The following is a 13,907-nucleotide window of genomic DNA, read 5'->3' as shown; positions in this document are numbered from 1 at the left end:
ATAAATAAGCAGCACGCACATTAATAAAATGGAGAAAATGGACTGGAACATCTTCCGTCCAAGGTGCACGAATTCGCCATGCCACCTGACCAACAGCTTGAGCGAAATCACCACGCGGATTACACTGACATGGCGTGTCTCGCTTCGCAGCGGCCACGTCATGCTTTCATGGCCAGCCAGAGATAGTGCTCGAGCTAGTGGTACGCCGGATTACCGTGTGTGTGTGTGTGTGTGTGTGTGTGTGTGTGTGTGTGTGTGTGTGTGTGTGTGTGTGTGTGTGTGTGTATGTGTTTGTATGTGTGTTTGTTTGTGTGTGTATTTGTTTGTTTCTGTGTGTGTGTGTTTGTATGTATTTGTTTGTTTGTGTGTGTTTGTGTGTGTGTGTGTGTGTGTGTATATATATGTGTGTGTGTGTGTGTGTGTGTTTGTTTGTGTTTGTTTGTGTGTTTGTGTTTGTTTGTGTGTTTGTGTTTGTTTGTTTGTGTGTGTTTGTGTGTGTGTGTTTGTGTGTGTGTTTGTTTGTTTGTGTGTGTGTGTGTCCACCTCTTCGGTAAGGGATCACGGTTCATGGACCAAGCTGTTCAACTTTTTCAGAGTTTTGTTCCAAGGGCTCTCTTCAGGATCGTCACCGAACCCCGGATTGCCTCCAGTTGTAGTTACCCTGCTGCGCTCGCGGAGCAAAAACCAGGGTTAGACATTCGGATACGTATGTACGTATCTGCATTTTTAAAATTCCTTTTCTCAGCAACCGTTGGTCCGATTGACACGAAATTTTACCATAGGAGCGCCTCCGCCTGTATAATTTTTTAATTCATAATCATGACGTCATAAGTCACGTGGTTCGGACGCCATCTTAGAAAAAACGTCACACCCCTATATCGACGGAACCGCTCCATTCAAATAATTAAATCAAGGCTCATTGTCAAGTACTCCCCATGAGGAATAAGATATGTTAATGATGATGTCATCGGTGCCTTCATTATGACGCCATAATTTGACAAGTATAACGCTTGATCTGGATAGTGTGGCGGACACGATGACTCGCTGGCGCAGTGACATAATTCCGAGCACCAGTGGGTGTCGGCCACGCCCCAGGTGAGGCGTGGCCTCCGGATATACACGCGGGCTCGCAGCCCCGAGCACGGCAGTGCTGACGAGTGAGCAAAGAATAAAGAGCTCAAGTTAACCCAAAGCGTTGTGGCCTACCTTTCTTTAACGTGTGTGTGCCCAGCACCCCACACTGGTGACCCCCACTGGTTCAGCCGCTGCTGTTCCCCGAACGCGCCATGGCCATCAACGCTGTGGCGATCAAGCTCCCGGAGTTCTGGGAAGCGCAAGCCGACGCCTGGTTTCTACAGGCCGAGGCCCAATTCCAGCTCCGGGGTGTCACGGCGGACGACACGAGGTACTTTTACGTGGTCGCTGCCCTCGGATCCGGCACGGCCGCTCGAGTCGTGTCCTTCCTCCTGCACCCGCCGGACGAGAGCAAGTACGCGGCACTCAAGCGGCTTCTCCTCGACACGTTTGGCCTCACAGAGGCCGACCGCGCGGACCGTCTTTTGGACCTTCCCGTACTCGGCGACACACGACCGTCCGCCCGCATGGATTACATGCTGTCCCTGCTCGGCGACGGCCACGCGGCTTTCCTCTTCCGTGCGCTCTTCCTCCGCCAGCTACCTGTACAGGTGCGGCTCGCGCTCGCCGGTTCGACCATTACGGAACCACGCGCCCTGGCCAGAGAGGCGGACAAGTTTTTCGCAGCCCACGACGCATGGCCGGCATATAGCACGGCCGTCGTGGATCCCGGCGCCGCGCACGGCGCGAGTGGTTCGGATCGCCACGTAGCATGGCGTTCGGATCCTCCCGAACACAGCATAGGTTTGGCGGATCCACGCGTGGCCGCCGCCACGCCCTGCCCACCACCGTCGTCACGACCGGCGCGACAACCACCACCGGGCCAGACCTGGTGCCAGTTCCATACCAGGTGCGGCCACAAGGCCAGGTCCTGCCGCCTGCCTTGTACTTTTGGCAGGTCGGGAAACGGCCAGGCCGGCGCTCGCTTCCTGCCATGAGCGTCGGCCATACGGCCGCCTTCTGTTCATAAAAGACACCTCCTCGGGTCGTCGCTTCCTGTGCGACACGGGAGCGCAGGTGAGCGTCCTCTCTGCCTCCGCGTCCGACAAGCAAGCTGAGGGCCGGGGCCCCACTTTGCTTGCCGCCAATGGCACGCCCATCCACACGTTCGGAAAGCGTTGTCTCTCGCTGCGGTTCGGGTGGCAGCGCTTTGAGTGGTCATTCGTTACCGCAAGTGTCCCCATGGGCCCACTCGGAGCGGACTTTCTCTGTGCGCATGGGCTGCTGGTGAACGTGAGGCACAGACGCCTTGTCCAAGCTGAAACCTTCAGCTCGCTTGCTTGCGCGCTGAGCAGTTCGTTGAGCAGCTCCCTGGGTGGCTCGCCAAGCGGCTTGCTGAGCGGTTCGGTCCCGGCGAGGTTGGTCTGCACGCTTCCGGCAGCGGACGAGTTCACCCGCCTCCTCGCCAGTTTCCCGGCCCTCACGCGGCCCACCTTTTCAGCGGTGGCCGTGAAACACGGGGTAGAACACCATATTCCCAGCGTCGGACCACCAGTCTACGCCCGAGCGCGCCGCCTCGACCCAACGAAGCTCGCCGTTGCGAAAGCGGGATTCGCCATGCTGGAGCGGCTGGGCATCATCCGGCGCTCCAACAGTGCATGGGCCTCACCGCTGCACATTGTTCCCAAGCCCAGCGGCGGATGGCGGCCGTGCGGTGACTACCACCGGCTCAACGATGCCACCACCCCCGACCGCTACCCGGTCCCGCACATTCAGGACTTTTCCACCCGGTTGGCGAAAACGACCATTTTTTCCAAGGTGGAGCTCATCCGGGGCTATCACCAGGTCCCGTAAAATCGGAAGACATACCGAAGACGGCCGTTATAACACCTTTCGGCCTCTTCGAGTTCTTGCGGATGCCTTTTGGGTTGAAAAATGCGGCCCAGGCATTCCAGCGGCTCATGGACAGCGTCTTGCGCGACTTGTCCTTCGTCTACGTCTACCTGGACGACATCCTAGTCGCAAGCGCATCCCGGGAGGAGCACCTGCTCCATCTCCGCATGCTCTTCGAACGCCTGGGCCAGCATGGCCTGATAATCAACCCCGCGAAGTGCCGGTTCGGCATCACCGCCATCGACTTCCTGGGGCACCGCATCACCAGGCACGGGGCCATCCCTTTACCCGCCAAGGTGGAGGCGGTCAGGAGTTTCCCGTACCCCCGCACGATCAAGGGGCTCCAGGAATTCCTGGGCATGGTGAATTTTTATCACCGCTTCGTGCCCCGCGTCGCCCAGCTCCTGCGCCCCCTGCACGAGGCCCTCCGGGGGAAGCCGGGCAAAGGTGATATCGCCTGGACGGAGCAGATGGACGCGGCATTTGCGGGCGCAAAGCTGGCCTTGGCCAACGCCACCATGCTGGCGCACCCGACGCCCGATGCACCAATCGCCCTCACCACCGACGCGTCGGACTACGCGGTGGGCACGGTGCATGAACAGTGGGTGAATGGTGCTTGGCAGCCGCTGGCGTTTTTTAGCTGGCAGCTCCGCCCGCACGAACGCCGGTACAGCACCTTCAACCGCGAGCTTCTCGGGCTCCACCTGGCGGTCCGACACTTCCGCCATCTTCTCGAGGGCCGCCCGTTCACGGCCTTCGTCGATCACAAGCCCCTTGTTTTCGCAATGACCAAGGTCGCCGAGCCGTGGTCGGCCCGGCAGCAGCATCACCTCTCTGCCGTGTCCGAATACACAACGGACATCCGACACGTCGCGGGTAAGGACAACCCGGTGGCGCATTGCCTTTCCCGGTCCGTCGCACATGCGGTCCACCTCGGGATCGACTATGCCTTGATGGCGGCGGACCAGACCGCCGACCCCGACGTCCAGGCCTTTCGGACTGCCATCACGGGCCTCTGCGTCACCGAGGTACCGTTCGACGTCGCCAGCACTGCCCTCTTGTGCAACGTCTCCCTCGGCCGGCCTCGCCCCATCGTGCCCGCTGGCTGGCAGCGCCCGGTTTTTTACGCCATCCACGGCCTGTCCCACCCGGGCACGAAGGCCTCCCAGAAGCTTGGCGCGTCAAAGTTCGTCTGGCATGGCCTCCGGAAGAACGTCCGCGACTGGGCCAGAACGTGCCTCGCATGCCAGCGCGCGAAGGTCCACCGCCACAACCAGGCCCCGTTGGCCCCGTTTACGGTGCCCGAACGTCGGTTCGACCATGTACACGTCGACTTGGTGGGACCTCTTCCCCCCTCGCGGGGTTTCACCCACCTCCTCACCATGGTGGACCGCACCACCCAGTGGCCGGAGGCCGTGCCATTGGCGGCGACAGCTGCGGCTGACGTCGCGCAAGTTTTCATCGCCACTTGGGTTGCCCGGTTTGGCGCCCCCTCGGACATCTCGTCCGACCGCGGCCCCCAGTTCACCTCGGAGCTCTGGGGAGGGGTGGCGCAAGGGCTCGGCGTCAAGCTGCACCGCACCACGGCCTACCACCCCCAGGCCGACGGCCTGTGTGAGCGCTTCCATTGCTCGATGAAGGCCGCGCTCCGGGCAAGCCTCCGTGACGGCAGCTAGGCCGACAGGCTCCCCTGGGTTCTGTTGGGCCTCAGGACGGCGCCCAAGGACGACCTGCGCACGTCCTCGGCGGAGCTGGTCTTCGGACAACCGCTGCGGGTACCGGGCGAATTCATCCCCGACTCCACGGCACCTTGGTCCGCGATGCAACAGCGCTCCACCCTTCAGGAGACCGCCAGGAGGTTCGCCCCGGTGCCAACGGCACACCACGGTTGCCCGTCCTCACACATCGCCCCAGAGCTTCGCACGGCGGAGTACGTTTTTGTCCGGCACGATGCCCACCGGGCACTGCTGCGGCCCCCGTACGACGGGCCCTTCCGCGTGCTGGAGACCGGGGACAAGCACTTCACCATGGACATCAGCGGTACTCCAGATCGCATCTCTGTGGACCGCCTCAAGCCGGCCCACCTCGACCTGGACCACCCCCCGCAAGCAGCTCTGCCTCCGCATCGAGGCCGTCCCCCGGCGGGCAGACCCCCGGCACCCCCCACCCCCGCCGTCGCGCCACCTCTCAGCCCTGCGCGCATCGCCAGAGGGCGTTTCGGCAGGGTCATCCGGCCTCCGTGCAAGCTCACCCTTCAGGTGCGCGGGAATTCTGGGGGGGCGCGTGTGGTGGACACAATGCCAGCGGGTCATAATTCCGTGCACCAGTGGGTGATGCGAGCGACCGGACGTGGAAGCAAGGCTCGGGCCACGCCCGGAGCAAAGGAGTCATGAGGCTCAGGGTTGAACTGGAATACATGCCCCGCCTTTCGGCCGACCGGCCACGCCCGAGGGCAAGGCGTGGCCTCGGGATATATATGCGGGCTCGAAAGTCGAGCCCGCCCAGTGCTTACGTGCGAGCATAGAATAAAGTGTTTGGTTTTGTTCAACGCGTGGTGGCCTACCTTCTTGGCAAACGAGGTGTGTGTGTGTGTGTGTGTGTGTGTGTGTGTGTGTGTGTGTGTGTGTGTGTGTGTGTGTGTGTGTGTGTGTGTGTGTGTGTGTGTGTGTGTGTGTAGACTCTTGTGTTCTTCCAGCCAAATAATGTAAAGCCACCAAGAAAGGCTACACAAGGTTGTTAATATTATTCGTAGTAATTACTCACTCGTGATTACGTAGTAATTACTCATGCATTCACTCGTGTCCATGTGTGTGTGTGTTCGTGTGTTTGTGAACAAGATATCTGGAAAAGTTCTGAACGGATTTGGATGAAAGTTGGTGGGATGATTGCCCTTGGGATATAGGAAGAATTGATTAGTTTTTGGTGAAGCTCAGGATATTATTCCCCATCCAGGAAGTTTTTGAAGGATTTTTTTACCATTGGAAGATCGGGCTCATTTTTTTTAACATTATCTATATATTCTATATTTAACATTGTGATATGACAATAGTTTTCATATTTGTTGAAAATGTAGTTTAAACTCGTGGTTATGCGTTAGAGCGGTGTATTTTTATAGCAGCGTCGTCTTCAATGTTCATTTGTTTTCCTTCTAATAAAGACATATTCTGTCATTTAAAACCACCAAAGTGTGTATTAGGTTTCCCCATTTAATAAAATGTATCGTTTGATACGTATAATGCTTTAAAACTGTTTTTTAATTTTTTTATTTTTACCACAGAAGAGATATCAACATTTAGCTCAGCGAATGTCATTCGCGGTGTCAGTATTTGATGAACTTATAAAGACTTAGTTCCAGATTTGTCAATGGATGAGGTATATTAACAAATGAATAAAACAGATTTGGCAAAATTCCAACTTTTTTTTAAAAGATCGCATATTCACCCAGGGTTGTCAGATGTTGAAGAAGAAGAAACCTCGCATGGGCTTCCCAGACCAAATAAATAATTCTGGTTCTGGCTCTCGATTTTCAGGTTTACTAGTACCCGACTGCAAAGCTGCAATGAGCCAAGCCAAAGCCTCTTGCCACTATTTTACCCATCACTATGGCATCAGTAGGTTAGGTAGTTGGTAGTAGGTAGGTGTAGTAGGTACCGTACCTAGTTCAAAATGACACCATTTGCATTCTGGGTGAGATTAAAATTGATAAAATTTCCTTCTTGATTAATTCGGTGAATTCCGTCTCAACTTCGGATATTTCCGGCCGTGAAAAACTATCCCCTACTGCCGCGAGATTTCTAAAAAATAATTCTTCGTCAATTTTAGAATATTTGACGCCGTTTTCAGCCTCCGAAACGCGGTAATAAGCTTTGTTGAAAGATGTTTTCAAACGCTCGAATATCATTGGTTGTGGTGTTTGGTGACGATTTTCGTTGAAGATAACCAGAGCCCGTGTGGGCCCAGGGAACGAGGTTGGTCTTAAAGTATTTTAATTACAAATTAGAGGTGCATAAGATTGGGAATCAAACAAAGACGGGTGAAACAAACTCCTAAGTTTCGCAATTTTTTATGCAACTTCCGCATCTGGAAGATGGCGGCCTCCATTGAGTGATTTGGTTTTTGAAATATTTTTTCAAATTCTCGAATCTCATTGGTTCCGGTGTTTGGTGACGATTTTCGTTGAAGATAACCAGGGTCCGTGTGGGCCCGGGGAACGAGGTTGGTCTTAAAGTATTTTAATTACAAATTAGAGGTGCATGAGATTGCGAATCAAACAAAGACGGGTGAAATAAACTCCTATTGAACTTTTTCGCAATTTGTTATGCATACTTCCGCATCCGCAAGATGGCGGCCTCCATTGAGCGATTTGGTGCGTCAAAGCTTCGAAATTCTCAAGCGATCCAGCAAAATCTGGCTTTTCAACATAATACGTACGCGATCATTCACAACACCGGCTTCGCCGGCTATCAAGGGATCCAGCAAAATCTGGCTTTTCAACATAATACGTACGCGTTCATTCACAACACCGGCTTCGCCGGCTATTACTCCCGCCAGGGAGTAACGCATTCGATCGTGTCCGTCCGTCTGTGTATGTTCGTATGTTCGTGTGTTTGTGAACAAGATATCTGGAAAAGTTCTGAACGGATTTGGATGAAAGTTGGTGGGATGATTGCCCTTGGGATAAGGAAGAATTGATTAGTTTTTGGTGAAGCTCAGGATATTATTCCGGATCCAGGAAAAAAATTTGGAAATTTTTTTGGGAAAGATTTTTTTCTGTTTTACTGCATTAAGCTTTTATTCTTATTCTTAAATGATGATTTTCTCCTCTAATTCCGAGATATATCAAAATAAATTATCTGACAGTAAGGGCCTACTTTATTTTTCATTTATTGTTTTGGGGAGAGGGGATGTTAAACAAAACGTATTATTCCAACTAAACCCACGGCGGGAGTATGCGCTCTACTGAGTGGCGTTCTAGTTAGTATATGCTTTGTTTCAATTTTATCATTGTTTATGTTATTTATTTTGTATTTAGAACCCCATGCCGTGGAAGGACTTATTAAGCTGCTCGAAACACCTTATAGTAAGGGCATTTTATGAGATATTTCACAAATCTGTTAACTAAATTGTTACCAAAAAATTTCTTCACCAATATGTTTGTAAAGGTGTGTAATAACATGTGTTAAAATGTTGAAGTTCAACTCCCGTGGGAAATCCAGAAAAAAAGCTGTTGAATTCGGGTACCGAAAAATTATTTTCGAGAATTTTTTTTTTTTTAATCGGCCCTTAAGTAACTTATGAGGGGTCAGATAAGGGTTTTTCATGATTCTGAGTTGATTGTTAACATTTATATTTTCACTTTTACATTTACACACAAAGTAGCTTTTATTTCACATACATATATAATACTCAAGAGTTATTTCTCATTCACAATGTCAGAAGTTTCAACAGTCATTGTCTATGTCTTCTTCAGACTCAACAACATCATGACTGCAGTTTCTGCATGTAATGCCATTACAGACTCCACAGGCCGAGATGCACATGACCCCATTCTTCTTGCAGCTGCATCGCCGGTTGCTGCAATCTCCATGACAATTACAGCTCGTGAACTGCAATAGCTCCTCAGGAGCCGTGGGGTCCAGTGTTGGAACTGGCTCATACCCATGCACACCTATTGTCCATCCATAGTCACTGGGGTTCAGAGACATGCTCTGTAGAAGGATCCAGTCCCGGGTCTGCAGGTAGGCATGGAGTGAATGTTGTGCAGCTGCACCCTCTGTTGGAGGTAGAGTCTCTGGTTTGATCACCCACCCCGCTGCCCAGAGTGTGTCACCTGGAGTGAGGAGTGGCTGATCATGAGCCAGGGAGGAGGAAAGCTCAGCGAGGGGGAGAAACATGATCGCATTCGTTCCTATCTGTTTCCTGTTCGTAAATGGAATAATCTTTACTTCAGTTCCTCTCAGGATCTTAGCTTTGTCGAGTGCCTTCAACTTCACCCGGGGGAAAGCTGCTGTTGTCTGTGGATCTGGCAAAGGTGGTGCCGGAGAGGTGACTTCGATCCAACCCATTGAGTGAAAGGGAGTGTTTCCGTGAATAGAGACAATGTTTAAATCTATATTGTCTCCAACAAACTGAGTGACTGCATTGTTTGTTTCCCCAACCTCCATAAAGACCACCTGATCATTACTTGACAATTTACTTTCACTGGCTGGCACTTTGGCTGTCATCAATGATTGATCCTCAAGCGCAGCATCAACCGCAACCTCATCATTGATCTGTTCATCGGTTTCCTCCACAATGGTGTCAAGAGTGCCAGAAGTATCTGGAACATCATCTCCACTCCTACTATTAAGGAAGCAGTATTTGTAGTTTTGTGTCTCCGTGTAAGACTCAGTGTATCCCAGCCGGTGGAACTTGTTGAGCATCCATTTTGACCCAAATCTATGATCAAGTTGTATGGCAAGCCCCATTTGGTGTGGCAATACTCCAGACCGAGGTCGACAGGCCTTAATAAAATTCTGCCCCCAAACGGCAACTCTTTCGTCTGTCTTGACAATCGGTCTCAAGAACATCTGAAGGCTTGCAGGAACAAGTGTCAGCTGACTATCGATGTCAGTCATAATGTGTGTGGTGGGGTATGACTTTGGACCTAAATCAATCAAGGCAATATCATTGGATATGAACTTGAGTGCCGTCTTTATGATCTGAGTCTTCTCATCTCCATGGTCAAGATTAGCATGATGCGCTCGCAGAATATTGTCGGTGCCATCTTTGAGACAGAGTACATCTGCCCTTCTTTCCTGTGTTGTGAAATACAAGGTGTCTTCGTATTTCTCTAGAAGTTTTATCTTTAGCCAATGCTTTGAATAAGAAAGGCTCTTCTCTGGTGACTGATCAAACTCCTGCAGCTTTTCATGGACTTGGTCCATGTTCATTACCCCATGCTCTAATTCTGAGTCTAACCATTCGCAGAATTCAATAAAAACTGCCGCTCGCTCCTCATCAATACTCCTCTGTCCTCTCTTCCTTTTTCCTTCCTCATCAGTCTTGGACAAACTGTCACCTCTCGCAAACATAAGTTTGCATCGCAAATGGTACAGTGTTTCTTCTGCTACCAAGTCGTTGATCCCTTCCAGGCGTCCAGTGACTTCAGTGCCCCAGTCATCCCCGCGACTCCGTGCTGTCTTCAGCAAGCTTGCCTTCAGTGTATCTGCAGTCAAATTATCTGGCACTCTGTATTTCTTTCTAGCTTGTGCTGGATTATTTTTGTAGAGCTGGGCTGGTTGGTTGCAAAGAATGCATACATCCTTATACAGGAGGTCAACTGACTGTGATCTTCTAGAACTGCAGCCAGTTGATGAACTGAACTCACAAGTAGTGCGTCTTCTCTTCAACTTTGATGACTCTTTCTCTGCCTTTGATGCTTGAGCTGACTTCTTGGTGGTTGCAACAAAGTTGTTGTAGAGATCATTTTTACACTTCTGGTGGTACCTCAGTTTTCCTTCCTTTTGAGCCTCCTTCATACGTTCCACAACAGTAACATTTTCGACAGTTTCTGCTTGTTTCAATAAAGTTGAGTATCCCTTTGGAGTTGCCTGTATGAGCCTTTCAGCTGGTGTATCCGAGCGTGCACAGATGAAGCAATTGAGCACAGGTGGAGTAACGTCTTCATCCATATTGCTAGACTCCATGTCCTGCAAAGTAGAAAATGAGATATATTTAGAAATTATTTTTCCACAAAGGAGTGTCTGTGGTGAAATATAAATGTTAACAATCAACTCAGAATCATGAAAAACCCTTATTTGACCCCTCATAAGTTACTTAAGGGCCGATTAAAAAAAATAAAAATTCTCGAAAATAATTTTTCGGTACCCGAATTCAACAGCTTTTTTTCTGGGTTTCCCACGGGAGTTGACCTTCAACATTTTAACACGTGTTATTACACACCTTTACAAACATATTGGTGAAGAAATGTTTTGGTAACAATTTAGTTAACAGATTTTCATATGTTTCCCTTTAAAGCGCGGCGTTACGCGCGCTGCTTGTGAGCAAGGAGGAAGCGGACAAGCGGTAACATATAAACGTCTTTATTGTAAGACTACACTGTAACACTGTACTGTCCCGGGCTGGGCGCCCGGTGTATATCATGAGGCCACGCCTACCCCTGGTGCGTGGCCACCGCCCACTTGGTGCGCGGAATGATGTCACCACGCCAGTGGGCTTTTGTGTCCGCCACACGCGCCCCCCCAGAATTCCCGCGCACCTGGAGGGCCAGTTTGCGGGGCAGACGAATGACCCGGCCGAAGCGCCCCCTGGCGATCGGCGGCGTCCGGGGTGCAGGGATGCCAGGTGGGATGCCCCTGACTGCCCCTGGGATGGGTGCAGGACCGGGGGGCGGCGTGGCGGCGGGGCTGGGCGGTGCCGGGGGTCCGCCCGCAGGAGGGCGGCCCCGACGTGGGGGTCGGGCCACTGGCGGTGGATGGTCCACATCGAGGTGGGCCGGCTTGAGGCGGTCTACCGAAACGCGGTCAGGAGTACCGCCGATGTCCAGGGTGAAGTGCTTCGCCCCGGTCTCCAGCACGCGGAAAGGCCCGTCATACGGGGGCCGCAGTGGTGTCCGATGGGCATCGTGGCGGACGAAGACGTACTCCGCCGTGCGAAGCTCCGGGGCGACGTGCGTCGGTGGGTGCCCGTGGCATGCCGTTGGCACCGGGGCGAACCTCTGGGCGGTCTCTTGTAGAGCGGAGCGCTGCTGTGCCGCGGACCATGGTGCCGTGGAGTCGGGGAGGAACTCGCCCGGCACCCGCAGCGGTTGCCCGAAGACCAATTCCGCCGCGGATGCGCGCAGGTCCTCCTTGGGCGCCGTCCGGAGGCCCAGCAGGACCCAGGGGAGCCTGTCGACCCAGCCGCCGTCGCGGAGGGTGGCCCGGAGCGCGGCCTTCAATGAGCGGTGAAATCGCTCACACAGGCCGTTAGCCTGGGGATGGTAGGCCGTGGTTCGGTGCAGCCGGACCCCGAGCCCCTGCGCAACCGCCCCCCAGAGCTCCGAGGTGAACTGGGGGCCGCGGTCGGATGAGATGTCTGAGGGGGCGCCGAACCGGGCGACCCAGGTGGCGATGAAAGCCTGCGCGACATCGGCCGCCGTTGTCGACGCCAAGGGCACGGCCTCCGGCCACCGGGTGGTGCGGTCCACCATGGTGAGGACGTAGGTGAAACCCCGCGAGGGGGGCAGAGGTCCCACCAGGTCCACGTGGACGTGGTCAAACCGGCGTTCCGGCACCGTGAACGGGGCCAACGGGGCCTGGGTGTGCCGGTGCACCTTGGCGCGCTGGCACGCGAGGCACGTCCTGGCCCAGCCGCGGACGGCCTTCCGGAGGCCATGCCAGACGAACTTGTCGGCGATCAGCCTTTGGGAGGCCCTCGCGCCCGGGTGGGACAGGCCGTGGATGGCGTCAAACACCTGGCGCTGCCAGCCCGCGGGCACGATGGGGCGAGGACGCCCGAGGGAGACGTCGCACAAGAGGGCCGCGCCCGCGCCGTCAAACGGCACCTCGGTGACGCGGAGGCCCGTGACGGCGGTCCGCAAGGCCTGGACGTCGGGGTCAGCGGCCTGGTCCGCTGCCATCCGGGCATAGTCGATGCCGAGGTGGACTGCGTGGGCGACGGCCCGGGAAAGGCAATCCGCCACCGGGTTGTCCTTCCCCGCGACGTGCTGGATGTCCGTCGTGTACTCGGACACGGCCGAGAGGTGACGCTGCTGCCGGGCCGACCACGGCTCGGTGACTTTGCCCATCGCAAAGATCAGCGGCTTGTGGTCGACGAAGGCAGTGAACGCCCGGCCCTCGAGCAGATGGCGGAAGTGCCTGACCGCCAAGTGAAGTCCGAGCAACTCGCGGTCGAAGGTACTGTAACGGCGTTCGGGCGGGCGAAGCTGCCGGCTAAAGAACGCCAGCGGTTGCCAAGCTCCACGCACCCATTGCTCATGCACTGCGCCCACCGCGTAGTCCGAGGCATCGGTGGTGAGGGCGATCGGTGCATCGGGCGCCGGGTGCGCGAGCATGGTGGCGTTAGCCAAGGCGAGCTTCGCGCCCGTGAACGCCGTGTCCATCTGCTCGGTCCAGGTAACGTCGCCTTTGCCCGGCTTACCTCGGAGAGCTTCGTGCAGGGGGCGCAGGAGCTGGGCGATACGGGGCAGGAACCGATGGTAAAAGTTCACCATGCCCAGGAACTCCTGCAGCCCTCTGATCGTGCGGGGGCGCGGAAACCCCTTCACCGCCTCCACCTTGGCCGGTAGGGGGACGGCTCCGTGCCTGGTGACACGGTGCCCCAGAAAATCGATTGTGGCGGCGCCGAACCAGCACTTTGCGGGGTTCACAATCAGGCCATGCTGGCCCAGGCGTTCGAAGAGCGTGCGGAGGTGGCGTAGGTGCTCTTCGCGGGACGCGCTGGCGACGAGGATATCGTCCAGGTAAACGTAGACAAAATCCAAGTCACGCAGGACGCTGTCCATCAGTCGCTGGAACGCCTGAGCCGCATTCTTCAGACCGAAGGGCATGCGCAAGAACTCGAAGAGTCCGAATGGCGTGATGACCGCCGTCTTCGGGACGTCCTCCGGCCTGACGGGGACCTGATGGTAGCCGCGTATGAGGTCCACCTTCGAGAAGAAGGACCTGCCCGCCAAACGGGCGGAAAAGTCCTGAATGTGGGGGACGGGGTAGCGGTCGGGAGTCGTGGCGTCATTGAGACGGCGATAGTCCCCGCACGGTCGCCATCCCCCGCCGGGCTTCGGCACGATGTGCAGCGGCGACGCCCAAGCGCTCTCTGAGCGCCGAACGATGCCGAGTCGCTCCAGGGTAGCGAACTCCGCTTTTGCCACCGCCAGCTTCGTCGGCTCGAGGCGGCGTGCCCGGGCGTAGACCGGTGGCCCGACGGTGGGGATGTGA

General features: G+C 54.7%; 1 protein-coding gene and 1 long non-coding RNA gene across 2 annotated transcripts in view; one reads left to right on the top strand and one right to left on the bottom strand.

Moving 5' to 3' along the window:
• The window catches only part of NEK7 (NIMA related kinase 7), a 131,150-nt gene extending 130,925 nt beyond the window's left edge, over positions 1-225 (bottom strand). The window contains exon 1 of the mRNA XM_078767521.1: positions 20-225. The gene's annotated coding sequence lies outside the window, so the exon portion shown is untranslated. The remainder of the gene's footprint in view (positions 1-19) is intronic.
• Positions 100-13,907, top strand: part of LOC144888685 (uncharacterized) — a 24,810-nt gene continuing 11,002 nt past the window's right edge. Inside the window, exon 1 of the long non-coding RNA XR_013621221.1 lies at positions 100-200. This is a non-coding gene — a long non-coding RNA (uncharacterized LOC144888685). The remainder of the gene's footprint in view (positions 201-13,907) is intronic.

This window comes from Myxine glutinosa, chromosome 13, assembly GCF_964187855.1.
Source record: "Myxine glutinosa chromosome 13, kmMyxGlut1.1, whole genome shotgun sequence".
Classification (NCBI taxonomy): Eukaryota; Metazoa; Chordata; class Myxini; order Myxiniformes; family Myxinidae; genus Myxine; species Myxine glutinosa.
This window is presented reverse-complemented; position numbering and strand designations above follow the sequence as displayed.